This window comes from Sander vitreus, chromosome 7, assembly GCF_031162955.1.
Source record: "Sander vitreus isolate 19-12246 chromosome 7, sanVit1, whole genome shotgun sequence".
Classification (NCBI taxonomy): domain Eukaryota; kingdom Metazoa; phylum Chordata; class Actinopteri; order Perciformes; family Percidae; genus Sander; species Sander vitreus.
Genome location: NC_135861.1, coordinates 26,570,465 through 26,577,608, shown reverse-complemented (window position 1 = coordinate 26,577,608; position 7,144 = coordinate 26,570,465).

Here is a 7,144-nt window from a genome sequence, read left to right as displayed (position 1 = left end):
ATAAAAGGACATGGCTGTCATGTTTGCCTAATTCAGTAATCTCTCCTAATCTTTATCAGCATCCAGGCAAATAATGGTCAAACGTCGCCGGTGTTAAGGCTTAACTACCCTGCTAAAATGAGGTTTCAAATTGTACACCATTATCGGGGGACTCAGATCCCATTATCTAAATGGGGATGTGTTGCACTGATGCATTTTGATGGTACTCCCACATAATAGAGAGCGAGAGAAAGAGAGAGAGAGAGAGAGAGAGAGAGAGAGAGAGAGAGAGAGAGAGAGAGAGACAAGAAGCGCCAAACTGTTATCTACGCTCGAGGCAGGCAAACTGTATTGCCTTTCCATTTCAAAGAAAATCTCACTACTGGATCAGGTTTCACAGGCAGGCAGGTCCAGTGACTTAGCCCGAGCTGATCACAGAGGACGGGAAGCTTTACAAAGCTGCAGCTCATGTTGCTCTGTGTCAGCATCGTTCGGGAGAAAATAAAGGCATCCTCCTCTCTGTCAAATTCCTGCAGTAACCTCAGTAGGATACTTTAGTGTGTGAGGAATGAAGGTAGAGGAGGAGGTGCAAGCAAAACATTCATGTGTGAGTCAGCCCAAAGCACATGTAGAGCTTTGTCTGATTTCTTTGCAACTCCTTTTTCCTCTCCCACTGTGGCATGGCATGAAGTCTGCCTGTCATTTGTCCTCTGAAATACAGTATATCAGAGGCTTGAGGTAACCAATCAGCACAGCAGAAGATGATACCGTATTTTGTATTTTGTATCTGTCCTGCCTTCGTCATTACATAAAGGCTACGTTCAGACTGCAGGCAAAAGTTGCCCAAATCTTTTTTTTTTTAGGATCAAGTGACCAGGTCAGACTTCTTCAGAAGTAGTGTGAACACTCAAATCTTGCCCAGATCTGATTTTTTCAAATCAGATTTAGACCACTTCCATATGTGGTCCTGAATCAGATTGTTTTCAATGCGGCTGCAGTGCGAACAACCAAGGCAGAGTTGATGTGACTTTTCCGTCAATCTACATCGACATTTGTCACAATTATGCGCCGGCGGGAGTTAGCCCTAGACACAGACAGTAAAATTAAAAACTTGACTAGGCCTACAAAATGGAGAACACTCCTGGCTTCGTCTCTGCATCCACACAGACCTCTGTAGTGAATTTGCAGCCATAACCCCGCAAAAGGCCAAAATAGCCAATTTGGCTCTCTTTCTCTTCATTCTTCTCCTCCTCAGCACCTGCTCATTAATGTTACGGCTGCCATTACACAAACATTTTGAAAATAAAAGCAAAAATACTTACTTCCTCCATAACTTCCCTAACTTTAGCGCAACAGCGTGCTGCGTCCGATGTCATTGTTATTGTTCTTTTGCGCATGCGGGTCAGTTCGAAACCGCAAACAGTTTACAATGGAATCTGATATAGGCCACATTTTGAAAGGTAATGTGAACAGCCAAACAAAAAATCGGATCTGAGCAAAAATTCCAAATTAAGCATTAAGCATTAACGTAGCCTAAATGTCACAATTTATTATGAAAGGTTAAAACCAGGGCCTATACAATCCCTGATTTATTGATGTTGGTTTTAATATACCAAAAAGAAACCACTTGCTTCCAAGTTGTATTTTTATGTCTGAGCACGTTTGCACAGATACGTCTATGACATATATTATGTAAATAGTGTGAGAACTAGAGACATGCTCCATCCTGTCAGCATTCCACAGTTTCTACAGAAACACTTCTGTAAAATTCCTTCCAGACAGATAGCAGAGAAGAGAGGGGAGTGGGGGATGGAGAACAGTAAAAAAGATCCTTCCTTCAAAAGTTTGACTTCATTCAGAGAAAATGTGCGCAGTTTGGAGCTGCTGCTGGCCCCAATAGGATGCAAAGCCCTCCCCGACTACGATGGCTTCTCCACACAGGAGACATCCAAATGTCATGAATCTACAGCGCATCTTGGAGCTGACCAGATAAATTCCTATTTATTCTGGGCTCCACAACAACTGAATAAAAAAAGGCCATGGGATGAATATTTATCACAGATTAGATAGCAGTGCTTTCAATCAAATCCCAAGCCCTGAACACTCTTATCCACGTATGTAAAGTAGGAAGTATTTATTCTGGCTCTGCGTACTTGAGTGGGATAAATAGGCACTTGCAGACCCATACATCTGCCATCCTCTGTTGCCCTCTCCTCATCCTGAGAGCTTGGCCTATGAAGAGGAATCAGCATTAGATGTTGATACATAATTTAGTGTCCCATCTGCGATATCCAACCTTTGCTACCAAATAAATATGTAAAGCCAGCAGCTGCAGCTATTATTTTCAAAAGTTAGAAACACATTTGGCTTCTCATGTTCTATTCAGATAAGCAGAGACTAGAAAATAACCAACAGCAGATTACAAACTCTCCAATTTAGTGCCAGTGACTTCTGGAAATAGAATGACGTGGAAATCGTCTCTGAGCTAAATATCAACCACCTACTGACTGTTTTTGTCATTCAGGACAATGTTGATGTTGCAAACAACCTTTTTTTCTCATGATTCAATATCCTTACACTAGTCAGAAAAGTCACTTTCTAAGTTTCCGACTTATCTTTCCTGTTGGGTTCTTTTCAAAGTTTTAAAGATATTCACATCCATAAAATGATCCATTCACTCAAATGTAAATTTTTTTGTAGGCCTACATTATAAACATAGCAAATATAAGCTTGTAAAACAGATTTTAAAAAGTGGAACACATACACCAGCATGCAGTGGTGGAAGAAGTATTTACTTAAGAAAAGGTAGCAATACCACAGTGTAGAAATAATGCATTTCAAATCTTACAAAGTATATAATATATATATAATGTACTTAAAGTACAAAAATGAAAAGTACTCATTGAAAAATTACTTATTTCAGAAAAATATATATTATATTTCTGGATTACAATTAGTGATGCTTTAATGTGTAAGCGTCACTCGTGTTGCAGCTGGTAAAATTGGAACTCATGCAACTACTTTCTAAAACTGCTGGGTAGCTTAATCTTTAACAATATATCACGATTGATTAGCTGATTTATATTTTGTATTTGTAGTCTGAATCTGCAAAGTAAAGCTGTAAAATAAATGTAGTGGAGTAAAAGTATAAAGTAGCATAAATTGTAAGTACCAAAGTAAAGTACCTCAAAATATAGACACACACACACACACACACACACATCTGCAATGTGTCACGCACCAATCTTGCCTCTTACTACACTTTTCCCTCTGACGAGAACCAAACATCCCCAGCTAAATATTCTGAATAAAACCTTTCTGTCACACATCCACAAGAATTCACATCTATAGCTCATATGGGAACCAAACATTCCACCGGTTAGCAATGGGAACAAACACATTATTAAAGCTTTATTGCGTAACTTTTTGATATTAATGAACGTCCGTTACATTCAAGCCATTGCCAAATGAGTTGCTACAAAGCTAATTAAGACTATCAGCTCCACACAACTCTCTCTGTATTTGTCAGTGTGGCTATGTTCAGAAGATTGTGTCGTCTGGTGACTTTCCCACGCAGAAACTCAAGTGAAGATAATTACCTCTTCTGAAGAGTGCATCATGTTTTTTAAATTCTCCTTGTCCTCCTTGGCTACTAGGAACTGTGTGGAGGAGGGGTGGGGGCGCTGTATGATCACATAAGGCTTGTATCATGTGGACGCGCAGACAGTGTTGTTGACATTACTTATAATTCCTCATGGGGGTGACAGAAACTATGCACTATAGCTTTAACACCTAATTAGTTCTCGTAGCTTGGATCTACAAATAAGGCTTTTCATGTGATTCTGTGGTGACAGAAAGTGACCGAGGCAGTTGATCGATTTTTTAATCACTGCCTTGATAAGGATGAGAATATCAAACCTGAAGGAGTAGGAGTCAAGTAAAAACAGATGACAGGGTATTGCTGATAGCCTTCTGATCTTAAATCTATACATTACAGTTTTTTCCAACTGCTTACACACAAAACCTTTAATGTCACACGATTTTTGAAACCTCTCACTCAAAGTGCAAAACTACACACCAAATCTCCAAAACCATAAGCTATTTCTTAGCCTTTCACTCAGTTTTCAATTGGATAAAACACTTTTTTCAAAACACTACACACAATTCTCTACCTAAGACACAAAAATCTAACAGGACGTGACTTGCTTTCCTTTTCCAAACACAACCAATCAAAATGCTACACTTATTTACCAGGGCACACACACACACTCCTCACATGTGCAAACACATTATGCTTAACTGAACACTAACCAATCACTTTAGTATAGGCCTATACAGAGGTCAAAGGTCAGATTACCTGTTTTGAACAATGGATGCCAATAACAGCAAGGGGAGGAGGAAGGAGAGACAGGGGACGACTATGAGGAGGAGGAGGAGGACGATGACGACGACGATGACGACGACGACGTCGAGGAGGACAAGGAGGAGGACGAGGAGGAGGACAAGGACGAGGAGGCAAGAACAGAAAGAAGGAGAGCCATCTCTGATGAGATCAGGGCCACACTTATTCATCATGTGATCAACCACGGATTGACCATGAGAGAAACCCATCTTGAGTAGCTTTACAGTGGCGTCCATACTTCAAACCTTCAGAAATGAGAACAGGCATGCAACTATCTAATGACTATTTCAGCATTATAAATCAGTCAGACTTTGTTTTGCACAAAGTGCATACAATACTCCCCCGACAGGACTTTCACCCAGGAGACCGGGGATCGTGTCCCGTGTGTCACGTTTACTAAACCCAACTGTCCCGTTCTTCTTTTCCTGAACCCAACCATCCCGTTCTTGTACCGTGTGTCATGTAAGCCGACCTAACTGCGTCAAAAGTGACGCCAGTAGTCCCGACCAAGCGCGTTTAGATAAAACACGTTTAGATATGAAGCAAATATAAACACGGCTAACTAAGGGAGGCTCCTTCATAAAGACGATCTTCCTCAAAGATGACAGCACCTACCCACACACACCAGCCTTGGCTCTGTCTCTGCAAAAGCTCCACTTGTCAAAAGAAAAGACAAACGTGAAGATGTCAGCTCTGCGCCCCAAGAAATATGAAACCAACATCATGTTCTACAAGAAATAAAAAGTCCATGCCAAGACTAGCACATATAGCGCCACTTATGTCCACATCTATGTTTACATTACACTTTGACTGCAGAGATGGATGGATTTAAAATCAATTGTGATGATAATGTTCACATTAAAAAACAGTATGGACTTAAGTTTTGACCAAAAAGAAACGAATTCAAAACTGTCTTTTTTATTGTAAGTTGTTCAAACTTTGGCATATTAGATTCAGAAATTATCACTTATCACAATAATGTAGTAACTATGGTCCAAACATATGAACTCATGAGACAGTGCTACAATTTCAACAAATTGAGATATGTAAAGAACAAATTACATAATGTGTGTTGAACTTCTTCTTAAGAGGAATACCATTTTTAATGGTTTACAAAACCTTACTGGATAAAGTATTACTCTTTTATCAGGGTGGACAATTTTGGACAGGAACACAGGCTGAACGTGTTGAACAAAACATGAAGTTAAAACACTTTGGCAGATGATTAAATGAATACTGACAAATCAAATAGAGAGCTGAGACAAAAGCTTAAAAAGGTTCGCAAGCATGATACGTTCCCACTTTTCTAAAGGTAGTTATGGAGCATCCACAGCCAACATCCACAGAGAATCCATGTTCTCTTCACGTCAACTGGATCGCCACTAGAAATTTGGTGTCACCACTAATGTGCTCTTTCTGGCTTATCTCAGATAATCCTGTAACTCTATATAGAACTGAAATGTGGAGATTTTGAGGAAAACAGCTCACTGAGGGTTAGTTTCGACCTCGACAAGCTGTCCAGGTCCAATTCTTTCATAGATTATGAGCTTCAGAGTGACAGCAGGGATGTTTTGTCACAAGCTGCTGCTGACCTTTGCCAAAACATCTTTCTCAGTTTTTTTTTATATAACTATTTTTGAAGTCACGTTTATTGTAGGATGTCCGTTACCTTCCGCTTTCTAAGCTCCGGTGGATTTCTGAGGACTATGGTTAACTGCTCCTCAGATCTCTGCAGGGTAAATCCAGACAGCTAGCTAGACTATCTGTCCAATCTGAGTTTTCTGTTGCAGGACTAAAACAACTTTTGAACGTACACATGTTCCACCAAAACAAGTTCCTTCCCGAGTACCGCCCAAGATGATTGTGATTGGCCAATAAACCAGAGCACCTTTTTCTCCAATCCCAGAATGCTGTGTGGACTAGCCAGACCTTCCTTCGCACCGCTGTGGAGAAAGGTCTGGCAACACGAGACTTTGTTTATTGTAACTGACCATTCTCTAAACCCCGCCTCTGAACAGTGATGAACATAACATGTGTTGCTTGTCTAAGTATGTTTTTCTATGTAAGTAGCCAAACCATTCAAGGCTTACAGTATGTTAGAACGAATAACATTTTACTGTAATTCCAACGAGCTCTGCCAATTAGTTCTACCTGCAATACAAGAATAGAAGCTGCAACTTATTTCCATGTCTTTTTCATGCATGATCAGCTGATGAGGATGCTGACTTTTTGACATTTGCCTCAGTCTTTCAGCATCACACCCTTGATTGTGTTGCATTCATGTGCATATCCAAGACCCTTCTACAAGGTTCTTGTTTTAAGTTTTTAAACCAACTGTCCCTTAAAGCAGACGGCTCTTCAGTTGAATTAGAATGGTTAGAACATACAGAGGCTGATTGTTGTTGAGGATAATTACAAATCAAGCATATTGTGATACTGTTGAGAGTACTACAAGAGTTGTTATAACTTTGTTATTTTCACATCTATGCCTATATAATCCGCCCACAATAACACTTTCTCACATGGTATTTTTCCTGCTGCTTTATGAGGAAGCTTTAAATGCCTCCAGGTGAGATTGTACTGTGTGTTTGAGAAAAGTCTGGCACTATTTACTTCTGTTCTGTCAGACCACTTATGAAAAAGAAAATCTTGCCGCTGAATTGTTGTTTTGTGTGGCTTCACAATCACACCTCCTACACATTTCACACAAATGGTGGTGCATGTCGTTTCAATTAAGAAATGAATAGCTACCACTGCATCTAT